Genomic DNA, 13,714 nt, shown 5'->3' on the forward strand with positions numbered 1-13,714 from the left:
CTTCAGGCAGATGGAGACACTGGCTCAAGTCTGAGAACTGGTCCGCGTTTCCACGTGACTGGCAGGAGAACGAAGGGGAAGGAGACCGAGGAAAGGGAGCGAAGAGAGGAGACAAAAGTGAACAGCCTGGGACATAAAAAAGGGCGGGGGGAATAAATGGGAAAACAGAGGGCGGCGAAGAAGAGGAGAGAGAAGGGACGGAGCGGGGAAAGAGCGACGGAAAGCGGGAAGAGCAGCGGCAGAGCTGGCCCAGGAGCGCGCCGGGCCGGTCCACCGCCACCCAACGCGGGGGGGGTCCGAGGGGGCGGGGCTAGGGCACGGCGTGCGGGAGCGACCCACCCCGCCGGACACCGAATGGTCGCGCCCGGAGGCGGCGGCCAATGGGCGGCCGGGATGTTGGAGCGGCGGCGGCGGTCGGGGTGCTCGCTGGCTGGGGGACGGCGGCCGCCGCCATGATGCTTGTTTGCTTTCAATGAAAACGAGGGGGGCGCGAAGGAGGAGGCGGCGGCGTCGGTGGCGGCGGCGTCGGCGGCGCGGAGGCGAAGGCGGCAGTGGGCGCAGCGAGGAGGGCGAGGCCGGGGGCCGAGAGGGCGGGAGGGCGTAGTGGCGGCCCGTCGGGGCGGCTGAGGCGGGCGGCTGACGCGGTGGCGCTCGGAGGGGGAACAAAGAGCGGCGGCTGAGGCGGCGGAGGAGCGGCGGCGGCGGCGGCGCTGCAGCAGCGGGCGGGACTGGTATGGTGGTTCCACAGGTCAGACCCCGCTGCACTCACAGGGAGGAGGCGGCGGCAGCGGCGGAGGAAGGCGGCGCACCCCGAGAGGTGAGCGAGACCGGCCCGAGGCCCGGCGGGGCGCTGCTCCCCGCACTGGCCGCGCACGGGCCCCGCTCGGTCGTGCCCCCCGGGACCGCGGCGCGCGGGGCCATGGCGCGGGCAACTTGAGTTTTGTGGGTGGCGGAGCTGGCGGCTGTTGGGGGTCTTCCGGACGCGCAGCCTTGGTGATCCGGCCGGGTCCCAGGCCGCGCCCCCCGCGCCCAGCCCGGGGGTGGGGGGCGTTGATTGACGGCGGGGGCGGGGGCGCGCAGGGGGCGGGGGCAGGGCGCCCTGGCCCTGGGACCCCGGCTGCGGCCACTCGGAAACGGCGAGTGGGTGTCCGGGACTCTTGGCCACGATGGGTGGCAACTTTGGCGGAGTGGCTGTGTGGGATTGTGCGTCGTGGAGTGTGGAACTTCGCAGTTACCGCAACGCGGGAAACCAACTGTTGATCCCCCCCACCCCAAAAGTATTTAAAATTCAGTTTAACGCAGATTTGGGGGGAGGGGATGGGAGTGACAATGATCTGGTTAAAGAGGCACTTAGCACCAGATGAAGAGATTTCTAGTATTGCTCAGAACTCGGAGATAGCCCTAATTACTTGAAGTAGTTTTCTCCCCTAACCCCAAGCAGTCTCTCCCTTTTTATTTCTAAACGCCAATCGTTATATTCTTTGGAAACTTTTTTCCCCCTGGGACTCTTTTCCTCCCTCCCCTTCCCCAGAGAGCCTGCTCACGAAGACCTGTAACCTTTTCTTTAACTGTTACTGCAGATGTCAACTTTGTGAATAGTCCTCTTGCTTGACCTTCTTGGATTTACTGTGTTAAACTGACGTGGTTTAAATAATCTGCTTGAATTTGAGTTCCTGTACTTACCTGTTTTCTAGGTGGATTGTCTCATTAGTGCTAGTGCGTAATTTCTTGCATTCTTGTGTCTGGAAATTTAATTTTGGGGAGGAAGAGAGGGAGTATGAACTAGTGAAGAATTAAACGGCCATAATAGCACTAGGTGTGTTTCACAGCACGCTGGGGTTTACCATTTCAAAACAGTTTTGTAGGCTTTCCGGGCTGGTATGGTCATGGATCAAAACGTTTTGAAGACTTTCTTTTGTAATTGCTGTCAGAGCAGTTATCACAGACTTCAGAATGTGATGACTTTTAGAATGAAAATTGTGTACTGTTTTTAGATCTAGTCCAGTCAACGTGCTGTAAACAAAATATTTGAAAAGCTACGAATGTGGAAACTGTGACCCAGAAAGATTAGAATGACTTGCCCAAGGTACTTGCTGTTAGGAGGGAAAGCACATGAGAATGTGAGGTATTTGCTGGAGATTACTTCTTTTGGGAGGGCAGAAGTGTTTTAATGGGTAGAAGTTATTTGTGGTCATTGTATCTCTTCAGTTTGCAGGTGAACAAGATACTAAATGAAGTAGTCAAAAAATAAGGATGGGATAGAAGATATTTTCTCATGAGACTGAGAGATTCATTCTGAAAGTTGATTCTTGCATAGTTTCAAAAGTATCTTGATCAGCGGTAATGTAGGGGAAGAAGCCCTTTTGAATGCCTGTTTGGTTTGTAGGTGTTTTCAGGTTTCTTAAATCTTGGTGGCACATTAAAACTACAATTATTGGGAAATTTCAGACTATTTTCTCTTGACTAGAAATGAAGTTGGTTATAGAACTTGGTCCTGACTTCAAATAAAAAAAAAAAAAAGGCATTGAAGGAATTTGCCTACTGTACTTGTAGTTTATAAATATGCATTTTGGTCAGTGCTTAGGCATCCCGCTATACGCACGTTAACCTTCTTATATTCTTTGAAGCATAAGGTTTTTTCATATCTTAGTGCAATGGAAAGGGATAATATATGTAAGGCATACTGGTCAGTGCTGCTCACAGCTGTAACCCTTGGGCCGTGGGGGGTGAGGGACCAATATCTTCACACTTGTAACTTTCCCAGATGCAAGGTACACTGGTTGGGGAGCTTTGCTTTTAAAGTGTTTATCACTTTGGAAAAGTCCAGATAGGTTTGGCTAAGGACATGTGTTTTAATGCAGAAAGACTTGGATTTGTGGGTGTGCAGTACTTATTTACACTTTTTGGTTGCGAGTGGAACTTTTGTTAATGTCTAGAAAACAGTTCCAATTTCAGTTTTCAAATCCTTAGCTTCCACTTTTGACGTACTTTTTTCTTTAACCTTGCCTGCTACTCACTTTACGAAGGTAGCCATTTTACAACAAAAGTGTGGTTAAGAAAACGCTGTGAAATTAAGAAATACCAAATAAATTAAAGTGTAATCTTATGGTACACAGAGTCTGGCGCATTAGAGTACAATGGAATGCACCATATTTTTGTGTTTGAATGAATAATTAAAGAGGAGAAAGTTATTTACGTCCAGAGTGGGGACTCCTATATACACTGCCTTAATCTTACCCTTCCCTGGCCTTTACCTCTCCCTCATCCATTTATATTTTCTTGATAACCTAATTTATATGTCAAGAAATAGTATATGCTGGACACAGCGTTGGACCCTGAGAATTTAAAAATGAACTTTACCCAGTTTTTGCCATGTAGTCTGTCGGTGTTTGGAGGCGTACAAAATGCTATGAGAGAACGGAAGAAAGGATGAATAAATTTGTGGAAGATGTGGGAACAGTCTACAGAAAATAACAACAGAGTAGGTGTTTGTCAAACTGGGGTGAGGGGGTCATTTCAAACAGGGAATGGTGGGTGCACTGAGGTGCCAGAAGTTGGGGTACGGCCAGTGGTGAGGGACAGGGAGAGTGACTGAAGATAAGCCTGCAAAGCTGTGTCCTAGATTTTGAAGGACCATGCTTGCTCAACTAAAACTGAAATTTGTATCTTTATCCCAAAAGAAGGGAGCCAAAATATTTTTATTAGGGGAGCAAGGTGATTTATAGACTACTTTGGCATCAGTGTAGAGGATTGAGTGGAGGCCCTACATATAAAAAAGTCACTTAGAGTATGGAGTTAGTGACTCTTAATCTTTTTAACTTGGTTATAGTGTATTTTGTGTTCTGTAGTTCCTTTTAAAATGGACTCGAGGGTTTGGCCAATTGCTCTACAATACAGGGTAATTTAAAATCAAAGTGTCAGAATATTTTAGAAGTTAAAAGCAGTCAAAACAATGAAACCCATAACATGGCACACTTGAAAATTCAGGCACTGAGAACTTGTTTTTTGAGTTAGGTTTAAGTGGACTGTAGAGCTTAAGAGAAAGAAAGAGAAAACTGGAGAAAACCACCCTCTGTTGACCAGAAGTGAGAGGCACCAAGTTTAAAGGTTGTGACTATCCTAATAGTTCACTAGGACATGGGCTGTATGTAGGTGAAACTTGGGGGAGGGCAGAGTTTCTCTCCAGTAACTTACTGCAGTTGGAATATTGAAATTTTCTTGAAGTCTAAGAGCTCATCATCATAAAGCTGATAATTTCTGTAGTTCATTCTGCTGCGAAGCAGCATGTAGGTTCCTGAAAGTTATCATGGTATGCAGAATTGTGCAGTAAAAACTACAGGCTCACAGGGAAAAATGAGATCGAAACACAACACTCAAAAACCTAGTGACTTACTGTTAAAAACGAACCTGATGAAAATGGTAACACAGTTTTACATATGTGAAATGGCTAAGGAATATATAAATACTATAATAATGTGGCACTTTACATTGAGAAAAACGTGGTTTGCTTGTGGAAATGGGCATGGAAAGGTTTGCTGCTTGTGAGTTCCTGTGAAATGGTAGAAATCAGGTTACCTGAAATCAGATGAAATGTTATAGTAACACCAGATGTGGGTGGGTGGGTGTGGCTCATATCACATGGAGAACTGAGGGGGCGGGTAGTGTTTGAGGTGTGTGTGTTTTGTGTATTTCTGCACAGCTCTCTGTTCAGCTGGGTGCAGTTTTCTACCTTCATCTAGTGTGGTAGATGCAAATGAGAAATGTATGCAAATTAGAATTTTGCATTGTGCTCACATTCCCTGATATATCAATCACGTTGGAACAAATTCATATTTCAGAACAAGCAATATAGCAGAACTAATTATACTTGAATACAGCATTTTAAAATAGTGCTAAAACTCGGTTCCAAAAATACTCAGACACCCATATGTCAGGCGCCATGTATAGGCTTGCTATCCTTGTGGGGCTTATGGTCTTTTGTCCCAAGTAGATTTATAGTGGGATATAAAGACGAATGAACCAATAAAGCACTCATCATGTTATACAGTAATGAGGAATATACAAAGCATTTGGGTCATACTAAGGAAGGAACAGCTAATTCTGCTTGGGAAACTTGATGGAGTCATCTCAGAGGTCTTTGAACTGAGTTTTGAAGGGTGAATAGGCACTTTTCAGGCCGAGTAGGACTTTTGATGGAGGAGAAGCATGTGCAAAGTCAGCTTACATATAACTTGGGCTGTGAAACATAGGATGCAAGAATGTGAGGGACAGGAGGAGTGGCCAGAAACAGTTTGTGAATAGTCTTAGGCTTTTTCTTGAAGTATTGGGACTTTAATGGGGATCCATTGAGAGGTTAAGTGGATAGGGGTGGGGATATTGTAACACACTTTTTTGGGAGAGACATAGTAAAATGTGGAGGTTGGATGAAAGGGGTCAAGAAACTGGGGCCAGAGAATTCTTTTAAGTCCTTGTGAGAGGTCAAGGACATAATAGGAGCTGGAAAAGAATAGGATAAAATTTGAAAGATATCAGAATTAAGGACAGATAAGCAATGAGTTATAAAAATAGGGTACCATTCAGAAGTTTTTTCTCCTGAGTAACTTGGTATGATTTAACTTGGGAAGTAGAGGAAGAAGAGCAGATTTGGGCAAGGAAAGTGGAATAGCTTGCTTTTGATTCTAAGTTTCACAGGGCCTGTTGGATATTTAGGTGGATATATCTAATAGGTATCTGGACCAGAGAGCGGTTGGGGATTTTATAGATTTGGTCCATATATAGTTAGTATTGGAAGTTAGAAGATCAGTTGGGAAGAGTGTATGAACAAATGCTTTTCACCTTTTTGGGGGAGGTATGGTCCCTATTTGAGAATAAGTTGAGAATTATGGCCCCTGCTGAGGAGAATGAAAGTATGCATACACTTAAGTGTGAAACTTACTCATGGAGCTCAGCTTAATATAGGACAGGAAGAGGAGAGGACCAAGGGAATCCTTAGGAGCAGCCAACATTACATTTTGGACAGGACTGCAATAAAATGGGTAATGAGGTAGGAGAATAGGAGCGAGCAAAATTACAGATGCCAAGAGTGCTGAGCAAGAGGGACTTTTCAGTGGCGACAAGTGACAGCCAGATTTAGGGTAGGATGAGCCCTGAGAATGGTTTAATAGGATTTGGTGATTATGTGAATATAAGCAGAGCAAATTTTTCTGGGACTGGGGAGGTAGAAGTCAGACTGTAGATTATGTTTTAAGCAAATGCAAGGTTAGGAAAAAGGTTATAGACTGCTGTTTGAAAAGTTTAAAGTGGAAAGAGGGTAATAGTTTAAAGAAGAGACAGGGTTGAGGGAAGGTTGACACCTATGTTGGTTACCAGCCTTATGTTTTCTTTAAGTCCAAAACAGGAAATACATTTCTAATATATATATTTATATATCAGACTCTCCCCTGATATATTGGCTTGAATGATTGACTTTTTATTTGGTTACATAAAGTTATTTTCTTTGTGGAATTTTATGGGATTTCAAAAACAGGAAAATCTTCCTCATTGGACATGGAGCTGATGTAAAATCATACTAGAACTTTCAGTCCTAAATTACTGGAAGACTAAAATGTAATTTTCATACACCTTGCTAGGTTTGTATTTGTCCTGTTCTCAAGAGTCCAAAGTTGAGTTAAATGTTTGATGCACTTTTATTTTTATTATTATTTTTTTGAGAGAGAGAGAGAGTGTGTGCACGTGAGAGAGCGGGGGAGGGGCAGAGGGGGAGAGAATCCCAAGCAGACCCCCGCTGAACATGGAGCTTGCCCATATCCCACAGTCTAGAGATCATGACCTGAGCCGAAATCAGGAGTTGGTCCCTTAACCAACTGAGCCACCCAGGTGCCCCTAAGTGTAGAATAGTAGCAAAGAAGGAATCATTAGGCATAGTAATTTTTCTTTCAAAGTTATTTGCTACAAATGTATACTTTACAAAGTAAGCATGTGGCAATCTAACAAAACAGAAAATAGGTGGTGATCTTTGTATCCAAAAAGAGTATTAAAGTTGATTCTTTGGATATGTCTACCTGTTGTAGATAGATTTTTTTTTTTTAAGTAGGCAGATTTTGAGTGGGGGAGGTGTGGTGGGATAGATGAAAAAGGGTATTAGAGGAGTCCCTGCTAATTGAAGACCAAACAAATGAAGATTTATTCACGGTAAGTCAAAAATATTATGTGCACTCAGCTTTTTGGGGGGGCAGTTTTTTCTTTCATAAGATTGTGTATAGTTGTATGCAGACACCGCAGCATCATAAAGCAGGGTCTGATGAAGCCAACTGCCATGTTTTGTGGAACAATAGCTCTTCATATATTTCCATCTAAGATTGTTGAACGTGAAAACTATACTATATTGGGGACAGCTAAAGAATTATCACTTGTTTTCTAATTTTAGGGAAACTAGAGAAACTCAGGGATTTGTAGTCACAGAAAAAAAATAGCTTTGTTGAATGCTAATGATGTGATAGGCGTTGTGCGTTACGTGTGTTAATCCTCATACCAAAATTGTGAGGTAGATATCATTTTATAAATGAGGAAGCTTTAGCCTTAAAGATGAATGTAAACATCCTCTAGACATAGGTCTGTTTGACTCTAGTTTGTATTCTTAATTTCACTGTACTCCCCCCCCCCCCTTCCATCCTACATACACGCATGGTGATGTGGCTTGGAATGGACCTTTGATACAGATTTGATAATACGGAGAGACCTAGTTTCTGCTCACTCCAGACTTAAAACCATTTACTTTAGTGGCTAATCATGTTGATAGACGAGAGCTACCTGTCCGATTCTTAATATTTGTGATTCTGTTTTAGGTTATGGCGCAAAAACCTCATGAAAGTCCCCATGAGAATACTATTCATGTTGGTCAAAAACCCAGTTTTAAACATGTCACTGTTTTAGGAAAAGGTGGTCACATAATGCGGTCAAAAAGCAGTGGATAGAGAACTCCCATTTGAACAGAGTTGCTTTAGATTTCTTTCCAAATCTTCTGAAACATCACTCTGTAGCTTTAGAGCAATATTCTAGTGTTCTTAAAGGCTTCTTGCTGATTTTGTAAGGTCAGCATTTCATGAATAATTTTCTTTTAGGGGAAAAAAAGGTCTAGTGGGTTAAAACTGATGGCTAGTACATTAAAACCTCCCAAGTGATTGTATATATGAATTAGCAGCTGGAATAAATGTCGAGTGCCTCACGGGACCAAAATCCTCTAAATAGTGGTAGTTAGACTATTATGAGTCATTGTAAGAGAGGAAGAAACAAATAGATTATGGAAAGTCTGACGAAAGAAATGAAAAGATTTCTGTTGGCATCTGTCGCTTGATGCTGAAGCCGTGAACCAGGTGGTTGTTGCTGATCTCATGTTAAGGAGCACATTTAGGATTGATGGCCTCGCTTGCCTTACTTTTTTGATCTTGGTGAGGTTTTACCCCACAAATCATGGCTTTGACTTAGCACCCTGCTTGTTAGTGGGCACTCAGCTTTTGCTGATTAGATGGCAGATTGTGTTTGTCTTAGGATGTTGTTCATTCTGTACTTTATGTTTGACTTCAAATACAGAGAATAAAAATCTAACTTGACAAATATTTGTATTTATTTTGAGTTGAAATTTGTGGATGACCTGTACTTGGGATATCTTTATAGTTGTATTTTGAGTTAATTTATTGGGTTGGATGAAATTGCTAGTATTTGAACCATTTTTGGCCTTTCAAATTGGTGGTTTTCTATGGGTTGTTGCATAGGAAACTTCTCTCTGTGCTTCTCGGACGGTATTTTGTATTCACTTGTGTGTTATTGGGCACATACACATGGTTAGACTTGCGTTTTAACAGCAGTGTAGTCACAGGCCGGGCACTGAGGATGCAGATGGGTATGCCAATCTTTTCCTTTTCGAGCTTAGTACTGACTACTATATCCTGCTGTTCAGCTCTATGTTTTGGAGGAATATTTTACCATAATTTCAAGATCTGTTTTCAAAGAGGTCTTATTGATTAGAAATTTTAGTTGAACCAATTTGTACTGAAACTTATTTTTGTACTACTTGATAAAGGATTTAAGGAAATTGTGTATGAGGTTTTGCAGGGAGGAGGATTTGGCTATAGAAACCTTAAGTTCTTAGAGATATTACTAAGATGTTATTTGTCTTTTTCATTCTTACTCTCTTACGAGTGTACAGTGGAGTTTTCCAGAAGCTAAAAAAATGATGTGTGATATCTGATCAGACTGACTTCAGAGCATATATGGGAATCCAGCTGTCTTTTAGTATGTCATACATTAAAGAGATTTACAGGAATGTAAGACAGTGTCCTCATGACATTTGACTTTGTTTTTGAAAGTAGTTACTTTTCATGAAGATGTTTATGAATGTATGGTAGGTTTGGAATGTCTGGGTGGCTGAGTCGGTTAAGCATCTACCTTTAGCTCAGGTCATGATCCCAGGGTTCTGGGATCGAGCCCCACATCAGGCTCCCTGCCCAGCGGGGAGCCTGCTTCTCCCTCTGCCTGCTGCTCCCCCTGCTTGTGCACTCTCTCTTTCTCTCTCTCTCTTTCTCTTTCTCTGACAAATAAATAAAATCTTTAAAAAAAGTGGTAGGTTTTATATTTAATGAGTTAATACATATTTTAAATTTTCTTCTAATTTCTTCTAATTCTGAATGGCAAATGTTGACAGGTATAGTCCCCAGAAATGAAAGCTCTTTGAGGTACTTGTGAATTTTTAAGTGTGTGTAAGTGTCCTGAGGTGATAGTATTTGAGATCTCTCTTAAAGTCTTCGGCAGAGTTTGGGAGTAGAGCAGGCAGGTGTGGAGTAGCTCGGGAAGATGATACATCTGAGAAGGAAACTAGAGGGCTCATGGTCTCAGCAACACAATATTTGGAGAAGGAACATGAGATCTTGGCTTTGTCAGTGACAGTCTTCTAGAGTTGTGTGAGGAGCTTTATGGCTGGATTGTCTGAGGTTCAAACCCCAGCTCTACTACTTTCGGAGTGTGTGTGACCTTGGGCAAATTATTGAAACCCTGTGTCTTCATCTAAAATAAAATGAGGATAGCAGCTACCTCATGGGTTGCTTTGAGAATTAAATTGAGGGTAATACAGGTATATGACTGTGTAGTGGTTGAGAGCACAAGCTTGTGATCAAACTTGGGTGAAAATCAGTTGTGCCACTAGTATCTCTGTGACCTCAGGCCGGTTACTCATTCTCAGGACCTTCCCTGTGTTTGTAAGGAGAATAATATATTTACTTACAGGAGTCCTGAGGGTTAAATGAGGTAATGTATGTGAAAGGGCCAGATAGGCCTGTCACGTGGTGTGTGCTCAAATAATGTTGGTTGTTACTGCCTAGTGCCTTGTGGCAGATTGGCACGCAGCAGTTTTGCCGTTACCCCCATCTGTGCAAGGTTTGCCTTTATTATGCTAGAGCATGTCACTGAGGTTATGTTTATACAATTTAAATTCCTTTAAGTCTGTCCCCTTGATTCTTATCCTGGGCTATCTTAGAACCAGTACTCTCAGTTTTTGGTCCTTTCTGTCTGGTTTTTCTAGATTTTGCCTTCAAGATTAGAAACCTAGATATTAGTTTTTCTTGTTGCTGGTGAAATGGGCACTGCTGATGGTACACTTGCCTCTTACAAAATGTTTGCTCTTTTACTTTTTAAACTATCGCAGCTTCTCTCTTCGAATTCTTACAGTTATTCACCAATTACTTAGCGATTTGTCAGGCTCTGAAGAGATAAAAAAGTATTTAAAATACAAAGGCAAGGAGCTATATTAGAGTAGGTGAGTGAGACGTTAAAAAAATTGAGGTGGAGTTAAAGATACTATTATAGAAATATCTTCAAGGTTCAGAATATCTCAAAGCAGGGAATGGTAATCAGCTCCTGTGTTTGGGAGGGATAGGGAAGAACGACTTTTTTGAAGTTGGATATCTGATTTGGCATTGGAAGATGACTAGAGTCCCTAAGGTATCTAGAGGGGAGGGAGAATGGCATTTCAGGCAGAAGCAATAACATATGCTAAGGCGTGGAGGGTTGTGAGAGGTAAGTGGGAGTTGGATAAGACTGGAGAGGCACACAGGAGTCAGGTCAGAAACTTTGTTTTGTAAATGAGCCTAGGTCTCCTCTGTTTAGTTCAACGCTAAAAAGGAGGTCTTTGAGCCTCCTTTGTGTCAGGTGCAGTGTCAGTCCACGGGTACAGAGATGAAGGAAATGTGCTTTTAGGACCCCAAGGTAAGTGCTTGTATTTTTAGGAGATAACTCTGGATTGTGTCTAGGCTGCATTTGAGTTGGGGGACGGCAGAAGAACATGGGTCTGAGGCTGTTGAATTAGATCATATCTCAGGGAAGATCCCAGGAAATGGAGGCAGAGTGGGCCAGAGGAAGATTTAGGAGGTTAAAATGGGCTTGTATCTAGGGACTGGATGTGAAGGCTGGGGTTGGGTGGGAAAGAGTTAAGCATAGTACTCTTATTTCTGGCTTGGAAAACGGGTGGGGATCATAGGGGAAGGGCAGGTTAGAAGACCAAGATGACAGTTTCACTTTTTAGTAAGATCCTTTTGGTACCTTGTTTTTTTCACTAGCTTTTGATTCTGTCTCCTGTGCAATTCAAATACCTGTTTTGAGAGATTACACGAGTTGTGAGATACCTGTGGTAGCATCATTGGCCGTTTATGAGAGTAGCCCTTGAACTGTACAGGTCCACAGTTAGGATTTAAGTTTGCTTTTTAGATAAGGATAGTCATCTTTGCAGAGGTTTTTTTATGCTTGCTTTGCCTGCCACAGGGAGCTAGTGATAGACCTGGTGAAAGTTTTGCCACTAAGGACAGCTTCTGAATGAAGTTTATTGTCTGTGTAAACTTTTAATTGGCCCATCAGTCATGGTGGAAACCTGGATAGAAGAAAACAAATTGTGATCACATTGAGAGTCAGGATGATTGGGGTTTAAAGTGAGATGTAGCAGTGCCTTAACTGACTTGAGGCTCTAACGAAGACTTGAGAATGTTGTCCAAGGGGTCTAGCTGGTTTTATTTACAGAGAGTCACATGTTTTTCATGTGCAGAATTCAACTAATACGCCGGAAAAAACAGAAGGTAGGTAGTTTACAGTAATTTAGGCCTGCTATCTCAGCCATAATTATTATCAGCTTAAAATTTCAGAGTATTTTCATTTTTCAAAGTATCAAATTATTATCTTTATATGACATTTTAAATGTCTTACGTTTCTTGGAACAAAATCCAGGTTAAATTAGTATTTATTGTTATGCACAATTTTTTAATGTACCTATGAATAAATTATTATTTGGGATGTATTCAAAGAGAGGTTTTTTTTTTTTTTTTTTAAGTGGCATTCGTGTAATGGCTTGGTGTTTTTGTAATAATGGGGAATAGAAAGAAGATACTGGAGCATATTTGAAGGATGGCCAAGGTATGTCTGCCAGTTGTATCAAAAGAAACAAAAGTATTGGAGTAAAGTATGGAAAGGTAGAATATTTTGAATTCTAAACTGACAAGTTTGAATGCTTTCTAAGCAGTAGAAAGGGGAGGTGGGGGCAGTGATGGGAGAGAGGATGCCATAGAATCATAGTTTTAAAGCTGCTATAGGACCAGAAATCATTCTAGGTGACTTTCCAGTTCTTTACAAAGAATGGTTCTTTCTCCTGAATTGTGCAGTGTAATGAGAACTCGATTTTAGGAAGAATAATTTGAGAGTGATACGTAGGTAGGTTAGTTGTAATCTTAAAAGCATAAATACCAATTATAATAGTCCATTATATTAGTTGAAAAAAGGTGAGTAAAGTCCTAAATTAGAGTGATGTTTGTAAAAATCAGGGTTGTGGTGTGATTACATGGTTGTGAAACTTTCGTTTGCTCCCCCAGTAGATTAAGCTCCATGATCATGTATTTCTTATTCTTTATTCCTAGCACCTGGCAGAGTACTTGGCACATAGAAAGTGATAAGTATTTGTTGAATGAACGGTTCCGTAAAGAAAACTGCCTAAGGACGCATAGTTCAGATGTACTGAATTGCTTTTGGATTTCTCTTTTAGGAAAAACTGATTCTGGGTCATGAAAGAAAGAATGTTTAGTCCAGTTCATTAGTGTAATGTGCTAGAGCTTACACAAGATGCTGGGAGATGCAGACTGTGGGTGATAGATGCTGGAGTAAATGTTTGGTGTGCAGAGAGAAGAGAGAATGTGTGCTTTTGTTGGGAAGGACTTTACAAAGGCTTCACCATGTGGCTTGAGTTTGCTTGAAGTTCGAGTAGGAGTTGAGGGTGAAGCTTGTCTGGTGAAGGGATTAGCCATACTGGAAGACTACGCCTTAGAGGTAGGTTTGCTTTAATCAGTTTAGGACTTTATAGGGTGGCATGTGTGTAAGTGGATGAAGAAGAGTGAGAAAATAGTTCGCTAGGTCTAGGTTGTAAAGACTTGAAAGTTTGGACTTCAGGTGGCTAGGCAGATTGGCCATCTTGGGTTTTTAAGCAGGAGAGTGATATGGGCAGCCATCTATCTGGAAGGTGGATGTAGAGGAGTTTGTTAATACTTGAAGCTGAGAAATGAGGAGGGTCTAAATTAACCTCAGTAGCAGTGAAAATGGGAAAACAGATTTAGAAATCCAGAGGAGGTAAAAATTAGTTGGATTTAGTGAAAATTTAGATTGGAAGAAGTAAATTGGCACTGAAGTTCGT

General features: G+C 42.1%; 1 protein-coding gene across 2 annotated transcripts in view; it reads left to right on the forward strand.

Annotated features, from left to right (window-relative positions):
* Positions 1-430: 430 nt before the first annotated feature.
* CNOT6 (CCR4-NOT transcription complex subunit 6) overlaps positions 431-13,714 on the forward strand; it is a 68,826-nt gene continuing 55,542 nt past the window's right edge. The window contains exon 1 of one of the 2 annotated variants that reach the window (XM_045795011.2): positions 431-817. The gene's annotated coding sequence lies outside the window, so the exon portion shown is untranslated. The remainder of the gene's footprint in view (positions 818-13,714) is intronic. The other variant, XM_045795010.2, reaches the window with a different exon arrangement.

This window comes from Ursus americanus, chromosome 5, assembly GCF_024610735.1.
Source record: "Ursus americanus isolate L20-20 chromosome 5, mUrsAme1.1.p, whole genome shotgun sequence".
NCBI classification, from domain to species: Eukaryota; Metazoa; Chordata; class Mammalia; order Carnivora; family Ursidae; genus Ursus; species Ursus americanus.